The sequence below is a fragment of the Oncorhynchus keta genome, unplaced genomic scaffold (genome assembly GCF_023373465.1).
Source record: "Oncorhynchus keta strain PuntledgeMale-10-30-2019 unplaced genomic scaffold, Oket_V2 Un_contig_6537_pilon_pilon, whole genome shotgun sequence".
Classification (NCBI taxonomy): domain Eukaryota; kingdom Metazoa; phylum Chordata; class Actinopteri; order Salmoniformes; family Salmonidae; genus Oncorhynchus; species Oncorhynchus keta.
In genome coordinates, this window is record NW_026288916.1 from 75,001 (window position 1) to 90,000 (window position 15,000).

At 49.2% G+C, this 15,000-nt stretch overlaps 1 pseudogene; it reads right to left on the reverse strand.

Annotated features, from left to right (window-relative positions):
* Positions 1–15,000, reverse strand: part of LOC127925980 (ephrin type-A receptor 6-like) — a 115,078-nt pseudogene that overhangs the window by 49,796 nt on the left and 50,282 nt on the right.

Below are 15,000 nucleotides of genomic sequence, written 5' to 3' on the forward strand. Positions count from 1 at the left end.
TCACCAGTCTGGTCAGTAGTAACAGTGATGTTAACCAGGGGTCTGGTCAGTAGTAACAGATGATGTTAATGTTAACCAGGGGTCTAGTCAGTAGTAACAGAGATGTTAACCAGGGGTCTGGTCAGTAGTAACAGAGATGTTAACCAGGGGTCTGGTCAGTACTCACCAGTCTGGTCAGTAGTAACAGAGATGTTAACCAGGGTTCTGGTCAGTACTCACCAATCTGGTCAGTAGTAACAGAGATGTTAACCAGAGATGGGGTCTGGTCAGTACTCACCAGTCTGGTCAGTAGTAACAGAGATGTTAACCAGGGGTCTGGTCAGTAGTAACAGAGATGTTAACCAGGGGTCTGGGTCTGGTCAGTAGTAACAGAGATGTTAACCAGGGGTCTGGTCAGTAGTAACAGTGATGTTAACCAGGGGTCTGGTCAGTAGTAACAGAGATGTTAACCAGGGGTCTGGTCAGTAGTAACACTGATGTTAACCAGGGGTCTGGTCAGTAGTAACAGTGATGTTAACCAGGGGTCTGGTCAGTAGTAACAGTGATGTTAACCAGGGGTCTGGTCAGTAGTAACAGTGATGTTAACCAGGGGTCTGGTCAGTACTCACCAGTCTGGTCAGTAGTAACAGTGATGTTAACCAGGGGTCTGGTCAGTAGTAACAGTGATGTTAACCAGGGGTCTTGTCAGTAGTAACAGTGATGTTAACCAAGGGTCTGGTCAGTACTCACCAGTCTGGTCAGTAGTAACAGTGATGTTAACCAGGGGTCTGGTCAGTAGTAACAGTGATGTTAACCAGGGGTCTGGTCAGTAGTAACAGTGATGTTAACCAGGGGTCTGGTCAGTACTCACCAGTCTGGTCAGTAGTAACAGTGATGTTAACCAGGGGTCTGGTCAGTAGTAACAGTGATGTTAACCAGGGTCTGGTCATTAGTAACAGAGATGTTAACCAGGGGTCTGGTCAGTACTCACCAGTCTGGTCAGTAGTAACAGTGATGTTAACCAGGGGTCTGGTCAGTAGTAACAGTGATGATAACCAGGGGTCTGGTCAGTAGTAACAGAGATGTTAACCAGGGGTCTGGTCAGTAGTAACAGTGATGTTAACCAGGGTCTGGTCAGTAGTAACAGAGATGTTAACCAGGGGTCTGGTCAGTACTCACCAGTCTGGTCAGTAGTAACAGTGATGTTAACCAGGGGTCTGGTCAGTAGTAACAGAGATGTTAACCAGGGGTCTGGTCAGTAGTAACAGAGATGTTAACCAGGGGTCTGGTCAGTAGTAACAGTGATGTTAACCAGGGGTCTGGTCAGTAGTAACAGTGATGATAACCAGGGTCTGGTCAGTAGTAACAGAGATGTTAACCAGGGTCTGGTCAGTAGTAACAGTGATGTTAACCAGGGGTCTGGTCAGTACTCACCAGTCTGGTCAGTAGTAACAGAGATGTTAACCAGGGTCTGGTCAGTAGTAACAGAGATGTTAACCAGGGGTCTGGTCAGTACTCACCAGTCTGGTCAGTAGTAACAGTGATGTTAACCAGGGGTCTGGTCAGTAGTAACAGAGATGTTAACCAGGGTCTGGTCAGTAGTAACAGTGATGTTAACCAGGGGTCTGGGTCACCAGTCTGGTCAGTAGTAACAGAGATGTTAACCAGGGGTCTGGTCAGTAGTAACAGTGATGTTAACCAGGGGTCTGGTCATTAGTAACAGTGATGTTAACCAGGGGTCTGGTCAGTAGTAACAGAGATGTTAACCAGGGGTCTGGTCAGTACTCACCAGTCTGGTCAGTAGTAACAGTGATGTTAACCAGGGGTCTGGTCAGTAGTAACAGAGATGTTAACCAGGGGTCTGGTCAGTACTCACCAGTCTGGTCAGTAGTAACAGAGATGTTAACCAGGGGTCTGGTCAGTAGTAACAGAGATGTTAATGTTAACCAGGGGTCTAGTCAGTAGTAACAGAGATGTTAACCAGGGGTCTGGTCAGTAGTAACAGAGATGTTAACCAGGGGTCTGGTCAGTACTCACCAGTCTGGTCAGTAGTAACAGAGATGTTAACCAGGGATCTGGTCAGTACTCACCAATCTGGTCAGTAGTAACAGAGATGTTAACCAGGGGTCTGGTCAGTAGTAACACTGATGTTAACCAGGGGTCTGGTCAGTAGTAACAGAGATGTTAACCAGGGGTCTGGTCAGTAGTAACAGTGATGTTAACCAGGGGTCTGGTCAGTACTCACCAGTCTGGTCAGTAGTAACAGAGATGTTAACCAGGGGTCCGGTCGGTAGTAACAGAGATGTTAACCAGGGGCCTGGTCAGTAGTAACAGAGATGTTAACCAGGGGTCTGGTCAGTAGTAACAGAGATGTTAACCAGGGGTCTGGTCAGTAGTAACAGAGATGTTAACCAGGGGTCTGGTCAGTAGTAACAGTGATGTTAACCAGGGGTCTGGTCAGTACTCACCAGTCTGGTCAGTAGTAACAGTGATGTTAACCATGGTTCTGGTCAGTACTCACCAGTCTGGTCAGTAGTAACAGTGATGTTAACCAGGGGTCTGGTCAGTAGTAACAGTGATGTTAACCAGGGGTCTGGTCAGTAGTAACAGTGATGTTAACCAGGGGTCTGGTCAGTACTCACCAGTCTGGTCAGTAGTAACAGAGATGTTAACCGGGGTCTGGTCAGTAGTAACAGAGATGTTAACCTGGGGTCTGGTCAGTAGTAACAGAGATGTTACCAGGGGTCTGGTCAGTAGTAACAGAGATGTTAACCAGGGGTCTGGTCAGTAGTAACAGTGATGTTAACCAGGGGTCTGGTCAGTACTCACCGGTCTGGTCAGTAGTAACAGTGATGTTAACCAGGGGTCTGGTCAGTAGTACAGTGATGTTAACCAGGGGTCTGGTCAGTAGTAACAGTGATGTTAACCATGGGTCTGGTCAGTACTCACCAGTCTGGTCAGTAGTAACAGAGATGTTAACCAGGGGTCTGGTCAGTAGTACAGTGATGTTAACCAGGGGTCTGGTCAGTAGTAACAGTGATGTTAACCAGGGGTCTGGTCATTAGTAACAGTGATGTTAACCAGGGGTCTGGTCATTAGTACTCACCAGGGGTCTGGTCAGTAGTAACAGAGATGTTAACCAGGGGTCTGGTCAGTAGTAACAGAGATGATGTTAACCAGGGGTCTGGGTACTCACCAGTCTGGTCAGTAGTAACAGTGATGTTAACCAGGGGTCTGGTCATTAGTAACAGAGATGTTAACCAGGTGTCTGGGTACTCACCAGTCTGGTCAGTAGTAACAGAGATGTTAACCAGGGGTCTGGTCAGTAGTAACAGAGATGTTAATGTTAACCAGGGGTCTGGTCAGTACTCACCAGTCTGGTCAGTAGTAACAGTGATGTTAACAGGGGTCTGGTCAGTAGTAACAGTGATGTTAACCAGGGGTCTGGTCAGTAGTAACAGAGATGTTAACCAGGGGTCTGGTCAGTAGTAACAGAGATCTAACCAGGGGTCTGGTCAGTAGTAACAGAGATGTTAACCAGGGTCTGGTCAGTACTCACCAGTCTGGTCAGTAGTAAGATCTCCGTGTTAACCTTTGGGTCTGGTCGGCCTTGTACAGGATGGTGAGTTGGTGGTTGAAGTATCCCTCTAGTGGTGTGGGGGCTGGCTTTGGCAAAGTAACAGTGATGTTAACCAGGGGTCTGGTGTAGTCGGATGGGGCCACAGTGTCTCCAGGGGACCTCCTGTCTCAGCCTCCAGTATTTATGCTGCAGTAGTTTATGTGTCGGGGGCAGGGTCAGTTTGTTATATCTGGGTACTTCTCCTGTCCTATTCGGTGTCTGTGTGAATCTAAGTAGTAATTCAGAGATGTTAACTCAGGACCTGTCTGGTCAGTAGTAACATGAGATGTTAAGTCCACCTGGCCATGCTGCTGCTCCAGTTTCAACTGGCCTGGGCCCTGGACCATGTCCCAGGACTACCTGACATGAGGACTCCTTGCTGTCCCCAGTCCACCTGGCCATGCTCCTGCTCCAGTTTCAACTGTAACAGAGATTCAACCATGCTGGGTCATTTATGAACATTTGAACATCTTGGCCACGTTCTGTTATGATCTCCACCGGCACAGCCAAAAGAGGACTGGCCAACAGTGATGTTAACTCTCTCTTTCTCTCTCTCTCGGAGGACCTGAGCCCAGGTCTGGTCAGGACTACCTGACATGATGACTCCTTGCTGTCCCCATTCCACCTGACTGCTGCTGCTCCAGTTCTGCCTTATTATTCGACCATGCTGGTCATTTATGAACATTTGAACATCTTGGTCATGTTCTGTTATAACTCACCGGGTCTGGTCAGTAGTAACAGTGATGTTAACCCGGGTCTGGTCAGTAGTAACAGAGATGTTGCTTTTACAACCATTGTTTGCTGTTTGGGGTTTTAGGCTGGTTTCTGTACAGCACTTCGAGATATCAGCTGATGTCGAAGGGCTATATAAATAAATTTGATTTGATGATTTGAACCACCATGGGTCTGGTCAGTAGTAACAGAGATGTTAACCAGGGGTCTGGTCAGTACTCACCAGTCTGGTCAGTAGTAACAGAGATGTTAACCAGGGGTCTGGTCAGTAGTAACAGAGATGTTAATGTTAACCAGGGGTCTGGTCAGTACTCACCAGTCTGGTCAGTAGTAACAGTGATGTTAACCAGGGGTCTGGTCAGTAGTAACAGAGATGTTAACCAGGGGTCTGGTCAGTAGTAACAGTGATGTTAACCAGGGGTCTGGTCAGTACTCACCAGTCTGGTCAGTAGTAACAGAGATGTTAACCGGGGTCTGGTCAGTAGTAACAGAGATGTTAACCTGGGGTCTGGTCAGTAGTAACAGAGATGTTACCAGGGGTCTGGTCAGTAGTAACAGAGATGTTAACCAGGGGTCTGGTCAGTAGTAACAGTGATGTTAACCAGGGGTCTGGTCAGTACTCACCGGTCTGGTCAGTAGTAACAGTGATGTTAACCATGGGTCTGGTCAGTACTCACCAGTCTGGTCAGTAGTAACAGAGATGTTAACCAGGGGTCTGGTCAGTAGTAACAGAGATGTTAACCAGGGGCTGGTCAGTAGTAACAGTGATGTTAACCAGGGGTCTGGTCAGTACTCACCAGTCTGGTCAGTAGTAACAGAGATGTTAACCAGGGGTCTGGTCTGGTAGTAACAGTGATGTTAACCAGGGGTCTGGTCAGTAGTAACAGTGATGTTAACCAGGGGTCTGGTCAGTAGTAACAGAGATGTTAACCAGGGGTCTGGTCAGTAGTAACAGAGATGTTAACCAGGGGTCTGGTCAGTAGTAACAGTGATGTTAACCAGGGGTCTGGTCAGTACTCACCAGTCTGGTCAGTAGTAACAGTGATGTTAACCATGGTCTGGTCAGTAGTACCAGTCTGGTCAGTAGTAACAGTGATGTTAACCAGGGGTCTGGTCAGTAGTAACAGTGATGTTAACCAGGGGTCTGGTCAGTAGTAACAGTGATGTTAACCAGGGGTCTGGTCAGTACTCACCAGTCTGGTCAGTAGTAACAGAGATGTTAACCAGGGGTCTGTCAGTAGTAACAGAGATGTTAACCAGGGGTCTGGTCAGTAGTAACAGAGATGTTACCAGGGGTCTGGTCAGTAGTAACAGAGATGTTAACCAGGGGTCTGGTCAGTAGTAACAGTGATGTTAACCAGGGGTCTGGTCAGTACTCACCGGTCTGGTCAGTAGTAACAGTGATGTTAACCATGGGTCTGGGTACTCACCAGTCTGGTCAGTAGTAACAGAGATGTTAACCAGGGGTCTGGTCAGTACTCACCAGTCTGGTCAGTAGTAACAGTGATGTTAACCAGGGGTCTGGTCAGTAGTAACAGAGATGTTAACCAGGGGTCTGGTCAGTAGTAACAGTGATGTTAACCAGGGTCTGGTCAGTAGTAACAGTGATGTTAACCAGGGGTCTGGTCATTAGTAACAGAGATGTTAACCAGGGGTCTGGTCAGTAGTAACAGAGATGTTAACCAGGGGTCTGGTCAGTAGTAACAGAGATGTTAACCAGGGGTCTGGTCAGTAGTAACAGTGATGTTAACCAGGGGTCTGGTCAGTACTCACCGGTCTGGTCAGTAGTAACAGTGATGTTAACCATGGGTCTGGGTCTCACCAGTCTGGTCAGTAGTAACAGAGATGTTAACCAGGGGTCTGGTCAGTACTCACCAGTCTGGTCAGTAGTAACAGTGATGTTAACCAGGGGTCTGGTCATTAGTAACAGAGATGTTAACCAGGGGTCTGGTCAGTAGTAACAGTGATGTTAACCAGGGGTCTGGTCAGTAGTAACAGAGATGTTAACCAGGGGTCTGGTCAGTAGTAACAGAGATGATGTTAACCAGGGGTCTGGTCAGTACTCACCAGTCTGGTCAGTAGTAACAGTGATGTTAACCAGGGGTCTGGTCAGTAGTAACAGAGATGTTAACCAGGGGTCTGGTCAGTCTGGTCAGTAGTAACAGAGATGTTAACCAGGGGTCTGGTCAGTAGTAACAGAGATGTTAATGTTAACCAGGGGTCTGGTCAGTACTCACCAGTCTGGTCAGTAGTAACAGTGATGTTAACCAGGGGTCTGGTCAGTAGTAACAGAGATGTTAACCAGGGGTCTGGTCAGTACTCACCAGTCTGGTCAGTAGTAACAGAGATGTTAACCAGGGGTCTGGTCAGTAGTAACAGAGATGTTAATGTTAACCAGGGGTCTGGTCAGTACTCACCAGTCTGGTCAGTAGTAACAGTGATGTTAACCAGGGGTCTGGTCAGTAGTAACAGTGATGTTAACCAGGGGTCTGGTCAGTAGTAACAGAGATGTTAACCAGGGGTCTGGTCAGTAGTAACAGAGATGTTAACCAGGGGTCTGGTCAGTAGTAACAGTGATGTTAACCAGGGGTCTGGTCAGTCTGGTCAGTAGTAACAGTGATGTTAACCAGGGGTCTGGTCAGTAGTAACAGAGATGTTAACCAGGGGTCTGGTCAGTACTCACCAGTCTGGTCAGTAGTAACAGAGATGTTAACCAGGGGTCTGGTCAGTAGTAACATGATGTTAACCAGGGGTCTGGTCAGTAGTCACCAGTCTGGTCAGTAGTAACAGTGATGTTAACCAGGGGTCTGGTCAGTACTCACCGGTCTGGTCAGTAGTAACAGTGATGTTAACCATGGGTCTGGGGTCTGGTCAGTAGTAACAGTGATGTTAACCAGGGGTCTGGTCAGTACTCACCAGTCTGGTCAGTAGTCTGATGTTCAGGGGTCTGGTAGTAACAGAGATGTTAACCAGGGGTCTGGTCAGTAGTAACAGTGATGTTAACCAGGGGTCTGGTCAGTAGTAACAGTGATGTTAACCAGGGGTCTGGGTACTCACCAGTCTGGTCAGTAGTAACAGTGATGTTAACCAGGGGTCTGGTCAGTAGTAACAGTGATGTTAACCAGGGGTCTGGGTACTCACCAGTCTGGTCAGTAGTAACAGTGAGTGATGTTAACCAGGGGTCTGGTCAGTAGTAACAGAGATGTTAACCAGGGGTCTGGTCAGTAGTAACAGAGATGTTAATGTTAACCAGGGGTCTGGTCAGTACTCACCAGTCTGGTCAGTAGTAACAGTGATGTTAACCAGGGGTCTGGTCAGTAGTAACAGAGATGTTAACCAGGGGTCTGGTCAGTACTCACCAGTCTGGTCAGTAGTAACAGAGATGTTAACCAGGGTCTGGTCAGTAGTAACAGAGATGTTAATGTTAACCAGGGGTCTGGTCAGTACTCACCAGTCTGGTCAGTAGTAACAGTGATGTTAACCAGGGGTCTGGTCAGTAGTAACAGTGATGTTAACCAGGGGTCTGGTCAGTAGTAACAGAGATGTTAACCAGGGGTCTGGTCAGTAGTAACAGAGATGTTAACCAGGGGTCTGGTCAGTAGTAACAGTGATGTTAACCAGGGGTCTGGTCAGTACTCACCGGTCTGGTCAGTAGTAACAGTGATGTTAACCATGGGTCTGGTCAGTACTCACCAGTCTGGTCAGTAGTAACAGTGATGTTAACCAGGGGTCTGGTCAGTAGTAACAGAGATGTTAACCAGGGGTCTGGTCAGTAGTAACAGAGATGTTAACCAGGGGTCTGGTCAGTAGTAACAGTGATGTTAACCAGGGGTCTGGTCAGTACTCACCGGTCTGGTCAGTAGTAACAGTGATGTTAACCATGGGTCTGGTCAGTACTCACCAGTCTGGTCAGTAGTAACAGAGATGTTAACCAGGGGTCTGGTACTCACCAGTCTGGTCAGTAGTAACAGTGATGTTAACCAGGGGTCTGGTCATTAGTAACAGAGATGTTAACCAGGGGTCTGGTCAGTAGTAACAGTGATGTTAACCAGGGGTCTGGTCATTAGTAACAGTGATGTTAACCAGGGGTCTGGTCAGTAGTAACAGAGATGTTAATGTTAACCAGGGGTCTGGTCAGTACTCACCAGTCTGGTCAGTAGTAACAGTGATGTTAACCAGGGGTCTGGTCAGTAGTAACAGAGATGTTAACCAGGGGTCTGGTCAGTACTCACCAGTCTGGTCAGTAGTAACAGAGATGTTAACCAGGGGTCTGGTCAGTAGTAACAGAGATGTTAATGTTAACCAGGGGTCTGGTCAGTACTCACCAGTCTGGTCAGTAGTAACAGTGATGTTAACCAGGGGTCTGGTCAGTAGTAACAGTGATGTTAACCAGGGGTCTGGTCTAACCAGGGGTCTGGTCAGTAGTAACAGAGATGTTAACCAGGGGTCTGGTCAGTAGTAACAGTGATGTTAACCAGGGGTCTGGTCAGTAGTAACAGTGATGTTAACCAGGGGTCTGGTCAGTAGTAACAGTGATGTTAACCAGGGGTCTGGTCAGTAGTAACAGTGATGTTAACCAGGGGTCTGGTCAGTAGTAACAGTGATGTTAACCAGGGGTCTGGTCAGTACTCACCAGTCTGGTCAGTAGTAACAGAGATGTTAACCAGGGGTCTGGTCAGTAGTAACAGTGATGTTAACCAGGGGTCTGGTCAGTACTCACCAGTCTGGTCAGTAGTAACAGAGATGTTAACCAGGGGTCTGGTCAGTAGTAACAGAGATGTTAACCAGGGGTCTGGTCAGTAGTAACAGTGATGTTAACCAGGGGTCTGGTCAGTAGTAACAGTGATGTTAACCAGGGGTCTGGTCAGTAGTAACAGTGATGTTAACCAGGGGTCTGGTCAGGGTCTGGTCAGTAGTAACAGTGATGTTAACCAGGGGTCTGGTCAGTACTCACCAGTCTGGTCAGTAGTAACAGAGATGTTAACCAGGGGTCTGGTCAGTAGTCACCAGTCTGGTCAGTAACAGTAACCAGGGGTCTGGTCAGTAGTAACAGTGATGTTAACCAGGGGTCTGGTCAGTAGTAACAGTGATGTTAACCAGGGGTCTGGTCAGTAGTAACAGTGATGTTAACCAGGGGTCTGGTCAGTAGTAACAGTGATGTTAACCAGGGGTCTGGTCAGTAGTAACAGTGATGTTAACCAGGGGTCTGGTCAGTAGTAACAGAGATGTTAACCAGGGGTCTGGTGGTAACAGTGATGTTAACCAGGGGTCTGGTCATTAGTAACAGAGATGTTAACCAGGGGTCTGGTCAGTAGTAACAGAGATGTTAACCAGGGGTCTGGTCAGTAGTAACAGAGATGTTAACCAGGGGTCTGGTCAGTAGTAACAGATGTTAATGTTAACCAGGGGTCTGGTCAGTACTCACCAGTCTGGTCAGTAGTAACAGTGATGTTAACCAGGGGTCTGGTCAGTAGTAACAGAGATGTTAACCAGGGGTCTGGTCAGTACTCACCAGTCTGGTCAGTAGTAACAGAGATGTTAACCAGGGGTCTGGTCAGTAGTAACAGAGATGTTAATGTTAACCAGGGGTCTGGTCAGTACTCACCAGTCTGGTCAGTAGTAACAGTGATGTTAACCAGGGGTCTGGTCAGTAGTAACAGAGATGTTAACCAGGGGTCTGGTCAGTAGTAACAGATGTTAACCAGGGGTCTGGTCAGTAGTAACAGAGATGTTAACCAGGGGTCTGGTCAGTAGTAACAGTGATGTTAACCAGGGGTCTGGTCAGTACTCACCGGTCTGGTCAGTAGTAACAGTGATGTTAACCATGGGGTCAGTACTCACCAGTCTGGTCAGTAGTAACAGAGATGTTAACCAGGGGTCTGGTCAGTACTCACCAGTCTGGTCAGTAGTAACAGTGATGTTAACCAGTCTGGTCAGTAGTAACAGAGATGTTAACCAGGGGTCTGGTCAGTAGTAACAGTGATGTTAACCAGGGGTCTGGTCAGTAGTCTGGTAACAGTGATGTTAACCAGGGGTCTGGTCAGTAGTAACAGAGATGTTAACCAGGGGTCTGGTCAGTAGTAACAGTGATGTTAACCAGGGGTCTGGTCAGTAGTAACAGAGATGTTAACCAGGGGTCTGGTCAGTACTCACCAGTCTGGTCAGTAGTAACAGAGATGTTAACCAGGGGTCTGGTCAGTAGTAACAGAGATGTTAATGTTAACCAGGGGTCTGGTCAGTACTCACCAGTCTGGTCAGTAGTAACAGTGATGTTAACCAGGGGTCTGGTCAGTAGTAACAGAGATGTTAACCAGGGGTCTGGTCAGTACTCACCAGTCTGGTCAGTAGTAACAGAGATGTTAACCAGGGGTCTGGTCAGTAGTAACAGAGATGTTAATGTTAACCAGGGGTCTGGTCAGTACTCACCAGTCTGGTCAGTAGTAACAGTGATGTTAACCAGGGGTCTGGTCAGTAGTAACAGTGATGTTAACCAGGGGTCTGGTCAGTAGTAACAGTGATGTTAACCAGGGGTCTGGTCAGTAGTAACAGAGATGTTAACCAGGGGTCTGGTCAGTAGTACTCACCAGTCTGGTCAGTAGTAACAGAGATGTTAACCAGGGGTCTGGTCAGTAGTAACAGAGATGTTAACCAGGGGTCTGGTCAGTAGTAACAGTGATGTTAACCAGGGGTCTGGTCAGTACTCACCAGTCTGGTCAGTAGTAACAGTGATGTTAACCAGGGGTCTGGTCAGTAGTAACAGAGATGTTAACCAGGGGTCTGGTCAGTACTCACCAGTCTGATCAGTAGTAACAGAGATGTTAACCAGGGGTCTGGTCAGTAGTAACAGTGATGTTAACCAGGGGTCTGGTCAGTAGTAACAGAGATGTTAACCAGGGGTCTGGTCAGTACTCACCAGTCTGGTCAGTAGTAACAGAGATGTTAACCAGGGGTCTGGTCAGTAGTACCAGTCTGGTCAGTAGTAACAGTGATGTTAACCAGGGGTCTGGTCAGTAGTAACAGAGATGTTAACCAGGGGTCTGGTCAGTACTCACCAGTCTGGTCAGTAGTAACAGTGATGTTAACCAGGGGTCTGGTCAGTAGTAACAGTGATGTTAACCAGGGGTCTGGTCAGTACTCACCAGTCTGATCAGTAGTAACAGAGATGTTAACCAGGGGTCTGGTCAGTACTCACCAGTCTGGTCAGTAGTAACAGTGATGTTAACCAGGGGTCTGGTCAGTAGTAACAGAGATGTTAACCAGGGGTCTGGTCAGTAGTAACAGTGATGTTAACCAGGGGTCTGGTCAGTACTCACCAGTCTGGTCAGTAGTAACAGTGATGTTAACCAGGGGTCTAACAGGATCACCAGGGGTCTAGTAACAGAGATGTTAACCAGGGGTCTGGTCAGTACTCACCAGTCTGATCAGTAGTAACAGTGATGTTAACCAGGGGTCTGATCAGTAGTAACAGAGATGTTAACCAGGGGTCTGGTCAGTAGTAACAGTGATGTTAACCAGGGGTCTGGTCAGTACTCACCAGTCTGGTCAGTAGTAACAGAGATGTTAACCGGGGGTCTGGTCAGTAGTAACAGTGATGTTAACCAGGGGTCTGGTCAGTACTCACCAGTCTGGTCAGTAGTAACAGTGATGTTTGCCAGGGGTCTGGTGTTTCCTCCCAGTCCAGACACTCCATTGACCGTCTCTACGTGGAAGGTGTAGTTGGCGTGTGTGGCAAAGTCCAGAATAGCCACCGAAGTCCCGGTGAGGCCCAGGAGGCGTGGTACGAAGCGCAGGTCGGTCTCACACGGCTCACAGTCCTCCTCGCCACCGGAGGCGCCACTGCCACAGCGCTGGCACATGATGTTATAAGTCAGGTCCTTCCTGCCACCGCTGTCGCTAGGCGGAGACCAGGTGAGGAACAGAGCCGTCTCGTTAATGAGAGAGATCAGGTTCCTGGGGGCCGATGGAGCGCCTGCAGAGAGAGGGAGAGAGAGACCAGGTGAGGAACAGAGCCGTCTCGTTAATGAGAGAGATCAGGTTCCTGGGGGCCGATGGAGCGCCTGGAGAGAGAGGGAGGAGGGGAGGGAGAAAGAGAGAGAGAGAGAGAGAGAGAGAGGGAGAGAGAGGGAGTGAGAGACCAGGTTAGGAACAGCGCCGTCTCGTTAATGAGAGAGATCAGGTTCCTGGGGGCCGATGGAGCGCCTGCAGAGAGAGGGAGGAGGGGAGGAAGAAAGAGAGAGAGAGAGAGAGAGGGGAGAGAGAGGGAGAGAGAGACCAGGTTAGGAACAGCGCCGTCTCGTTCATGAGAGAGATCAGGTTCCTGGGGGCCGATGGAGCGCCTGGAGAGAGAGGGAGAGAGAGAAAAGAGAGAAAAGGGGAGGGAGGGAGAAAGATATCGCCATCTGTGAACAGACTTAATGTCTTCTAACTTGTTAACGAGAGAGAGGAGGGGAGGGAGAGAGGTTTCTCCCTTGATAACAAGACCATGCCCACTGCCTTAGTTAAAGCCTCCCTGTTCTCCTCCCTTGACCCCATGCCCACTGCCTTAGTTAAAGCCTCCCTGTTCTCCTCCCTTGACCCCACTGCCTTAGTTAAAGCCTCCCTGTTCTCCTCCCTTGACCCCACTGCCTTAGTTAAAGCCTCCCTGTTCTCTGCCCTTGACCCCACTGCCTTAGTTAAAGCCTCCCTGTTCTCCTCCCTTGACCCCACTGCCTTAGTTAAAGCCTCCCTGTTCTCCTCCCTTGACCCCACTGCCTTAGTTAAAGCCTCCCTGTTCTCCTCCCTTGACCCCACTGCCTTAGTTAAAGCCTCCCTGTTCTCCTCCCTTGACCCCACTGCCTTAGTTAAAGCCTCCCTGTTCTCCTCCCTTGACCCCACTGCCTTAGTTAACACCTCCCTGTTCTCCTCCCTTGACCCCACTGCCTTAGTTAAAGCCTCCCTGTTCTCCTCCCTTGACCCCACTGCCTTAGTTAAAGCCTCCCTGTTCTCTGTCCTTGACCCAATGCCCACTGCCTTAGTTAACACCTCCCTGTTCTCCTCCCTTGACCCCATGCCCACTGCCTTAGTTAAAGCCTCCCTGTTCTCCTCCCTTGACCCCACTGCCTTAGTTAAAGCCTCCCTGTTCTCCTCCCTTGACCCCACTGCCTTAGTTAAAGCCTCCCTGTTCTCCTCCCTTGACCCCACTGCCTTAGTTAAAGCCTCCCTGTTCTCCTCCCTTGACCCCACTGCCTTAGTTAAAGCCTCCCTGTTCTCCCTCCCTTGTTAAAGCCTCCCTGTTCTCCTCCCCCCACTGCCTTAGTTAAAGCCTCCCTGTTCTCCTCCCTTGACCCCACTGCCTTAGTTAAAGCCTCCCTGTTCTCCTCCCTGACCCCACTGCCTTGTTAAAGCCTCCTCCTGTTCTCTCCCTTGACCCCACTGCCTTAGTTAAAGCCTCCCTGTTCTCCTCCCTTGACCCCACTGCCTTAGTTAAAGCCTCCCTGTTATCCTCCCTTGACCCCACTGCCTTAGTTAAAGCCTCCCTGTTCTCTGCCCTTGACCCCACTGCCTTAGTTAAAGCCTCCCTGTTCTCCTCCCTTGACCCCACTGCCTTAGTTAAAGCCTCCCTGTTCTCCTCCCTTGACCCCATGCCCACTGCCTTAGTTAAAGCCTCCCTGTTCTCCTCCCTTGACCCCATGCCCACTGCCTTAGTTAACACCTCCCTGTTCTCCTCCCTTGACCCCATGCCCACTGCCTTAGTTAAAGCCTCCTGTTCTCCTCCCTTGACCCCACTGCCTTAGTTAAAGCCTACCTGTTCTCCTCCCTTGATCCCACTGCCTTAGTTAAAGCCTCCCTGTTCTCCTCCCTTGACCCCACTGCCTTAGTTAAAGCCTCCCTGTTCTCCTCCCTTGACCCCATGCCCACTGCCTTAGTTAAAGCCTCCCTGTTCTCCTCCCTTGACCCCATGCCCACTGCCTTAGTTAACACCTCCCTGTTCTCCTCCCTTGACCCCATGCCCACTGCCTTAGTTAAAGCCTCCCTGTTCTCCTCCCTTGACCCCACTGCCTTAGTTAAAGCCTCCCTGTTCTCCTCCCTTGACCCCATGCCCACTGGCAGTAACTCCCATACTGAAGAAAGAGGGCCTGAGATCCTCACCAACTACAGGACCTCCTCAAACCTCCCCTTCCACCCCAACTACAGGACTACCTCAAACCTCCCCTTCCTCACCAACTACAGGACTACCTCAAACCTCCCCTTCCTCACCAACTACAGGACTACCTCAAATCTTCCCTTCCTCACCAACTACAGGACTACCTCAAACCTCCCCAACTACAGGACTACCTCAAACCTCCCCTTCCTCACCAACTACAGGACTACCTCAAACCTCCCCTTCCTCACCAACTACAGGACTACCTCAAACCTCCCCTTCCTCACCAACTACAGGACTACCTCAAACCTCCCCCTTACAGGACTCACCTCCCCAACTACAGGACTACCTCAAACCTCCCCTCTCCCAACTACAGGACTACCTCACACCTCCCCTCCCCAACTACAGGACTACCTCAAACCTCCCCAACTACAGGACAACATCAAACCTCCCCTTCCTCACCAACTACAGGACTACCTCAAACCTCCCCTTCCTCACCAACTACAGGACTCAAACCTCAAACCTCCCCTGCCTCAGCAACTACAGGACT